Genomic DNA, 3,275 nt, shown 5'->3' on the forward strand with positions numbered 1-3,275 from the left:
ACAGTGAGGAGGTGGCAGGGAACTTGGGGGAAGAAGCTTCCTGGAGCTCCAGCTTCTCATGTGTTCCTCCTCCCTTGATCCTTCCTCTTGGAAGTTAACACACAAGAAACCTTTTCAGAATTAAAAGATGCTGATGTTACCCCACCTCTTGAGATTCTGCTTCCTTTGGTTGACCTATGGTAGTTTAGAAACGAAGGGAAAAAAATCAATTTTTATCAAAATATAGAAAAATAATTTCATTTTAACATCATCTAAAGCATGCTTTCACTGGCCTATTGATGTTTGATTTATACCAGAGTAGTGACTACACTTTTCTCACATGATTTATCCTGTTATTTCTTGGAAAATTCATTTTTTTCCTCTTAGGCCCAAGGTGTCATTGATGGCCCAAGGTGTCAGTGATGGTCAATAATGCAAACAGCACTAATATCACTAGGGAAGGTACAGAAAACAGCAGAGAAAATAGCATTCTAAATTATATCAAACCACTAGTATATCTATATCAGAAATACTTATGTATATTTGTCTTGCTAGAAATTTTATGTGAAACAGTAAAACAAATGATGTGAAAATAGGGCTGTTTAAAATAGTTGCTAGGACTCTGTGGACTTTTTAATTAAAGTTTCCAGATGCCAAGAGCCCATATTTCAGCTAAATTTGTCCTTCTATTTTTTCAACAAATATTTATTGAGTATCTACTACATGCCAAGCAATATACTAGGTTATATATCTGTCTGAGAATAAAACACACTAAATAAAATACATATTATCACTGTCCTTAAGATGTAAAATATAGTGGAGATGTTATCAGTAAATGGGCAATTATAATATTGCATCATAATATATACTAGAAAAGTATTGGTGGTAAAAGTACAAAAATAAATATGGTAGAAAATGTACAAAATGCTGTGGGAATAGGAAGGAAAATAATTTGGTTGAGTTTAAGGGAAATTTGTGAGGCTTTCTGGAAAAGATGGCATTTAAGTTGATATGTGAAGATAAAATGGGAGATATGGGAAACCATATAATGAGCAAAATTTGATCAATAAGTATGAAAAAAATTGTGAAGCTTATTTGGAGACAGGGAAGAGGTAACTAAGGACTTTCATGTCTTTAAATTTACTTGAGACTGTTAAGATTAAAAAAAAAAAATCCTGCTCTGTGACAACCTAGAGGGGTGGGATGGGGTGGGAGATGGGAAGGAGGTTCAAGAAGGAGGGGACATATGTATACCTATGACTGATTCACACAGATGTATGGCAGAAATCAACATCACATTGTAAAGCAATTATCCTCCAATTAAAAATTTTAAAAAGAAAAAAATTTAAAATATTTTTCAAAATACCATCCTCCTACACAAAGATACTTAATTATATCACTTACCAGCCCACATTCTATGAGCCCACATTTACATTTACCTGTAATGGCTAGTGAGGAACTCAAGAACTGATCTTGCCTCTCTGCAACAGTCTTTGCTTGGAATTCATCTCTGCTAGGCTCCGAAATCACGCTTATGGAAAGACAAGTACTATCTCCTTCACTGGCCACTATGAACTTGGAATTTACAAATGCTGGGACCTTGTGTTCATTGGTGCAGTCCGTGCCAGCTGCTTCAGGGCCTCCAGCAAAAGAACTAATCATTTCAACTACAGACCAAATGGCAAAACTTGCAACTTCTCCAAAATTACATCCATGATACAGAACATTTATGGAAAATTACAATATTTACCTTATATATTATAACAGATTTTACATCTTTCTTAATTTTTATTTTTTAAAGTCAATTTTGCTCTCAAACATATAATTTACATATATATATGTATATAACATTCAACTCTGTTATACTCACCTGACCACAACTTACATATAAAATTGAGAGGACAATTACTAATAACTCCAGAAATAATGAAGCAGCTGGGCCAGAGCAGAAACAATGCTCAGTTGTGGATGAGTCTGGTGGTGAAAGTAAAGTCTAATACTGTAAATTAATAATGTAACAATATTGCATAGAAACCTGGAATGTTAGGTCCATTAATCAAGGCAAATTAGATGTTGTCAAGCAGGATTGAACATCAACATCTTAGGAATCAGTGAACTAAAATGTATGAGAATGGGCAAATTTAATTCAGATGACCATTATATCAACTACCGTAGGCAAGAATCCCTTAAGAGAAATGGAATAGCCCTCATAGTCAACAAAAGAGTCCAAAATGCAGTACTTGGGTACAACCTGAAAAATGAAAAATGATCTTGGTTCATTTCCAAGGCAAACCATTCATCACAGTAATCCAAGTCTATGCCCCAACAACTGATGCTGAAGAAGCTGAAGTTGACCAGTTCTATGGAGATGTCCTTTTCATCGTAGGGAATTGGAATGCAAAGTAGGAAGTCAAGAGATACCCGGAATAACAGGAAACTTTGGCTCTGGAGTACAAAATGAAGAAGGGCAATGGCTAACAGTTTTTTCAAGAGAACATGCTGGTCATACCAAATATCCTTTTCCAACAACCCAAGAGATGACTCTACACATGGACATCACCAGATAGTCAATACTGAAATCAGATTGATTATATTTTTTGAAGCCAAAGAAGGAGAAACTATTCAGCCAGCAAAAACAAGACCAGGAGCTGACTGTGACTCAGATCATGAGCTCCTTATTGCAAAATTCAGGCTGAAGCTTAAGATGAGGGAAAACCATTAACCCATTCAGGTATGACCTAATCAAATCCCTCATGATTATACAGTGTAGATGATGAATAGATTCAAGAGATTAGATCTGGTAGACAGACTACCTGAAGAACTATGGACGTAACTTTGTATGCTGCTGCTGCTGCTAAGTCACTTCACTCGTGTCCGACTCTGTGTGACTCCATAGACGGCAGCCCACCAGGCTCCCCTGTCCCTGGGATTCTCCAGGCAAGAGCACTGGAGTGGGTTGCCATTTCCTTCTCCAATGCATGAAAGTGAAAAGTGAAAGTGAAGTCGCTCAGTCGTGTCTGACCCTCAGCGACCCCATGGACTGCAGCCTTCCAGGCTCCTCCATCCATGGGATTTTCCAGGCAGGAATACTGGAGTGGGGTGCCATTGCCTTCTTGGGTAACTTTGTATAAGAAGCAGAAAAACCATCCCCAAGCAAAAGAAATGCAAGAAGGCAAAGTGGTTGTCTGAGGAGGGTTTACAAATAGCTGAGGAAAGGAGAGAAGCAAAAAGCCAGGGAGAAAGATATTATACCCAACTGAATACAGAGTTCCAGAGAACAGCAAAGAGAAATAAGA

This window comes from Bubalus bubalis, chromosome 10 (assembly GCF_019923935.1).
Source record: "Bubalus bubalis isolate 160015118507 breed Murrah chromosome 10, NDDB_SH_1, whole genome shotgun sequence".
In the NCBI taxonomy this organism is placed as follows: domain Eukaryota; kingdom Metazoa; phylum Chordata; class Mammalia; order Artiodactyla; family Bovidae; genus Bubalus; species Bubalus bubalis.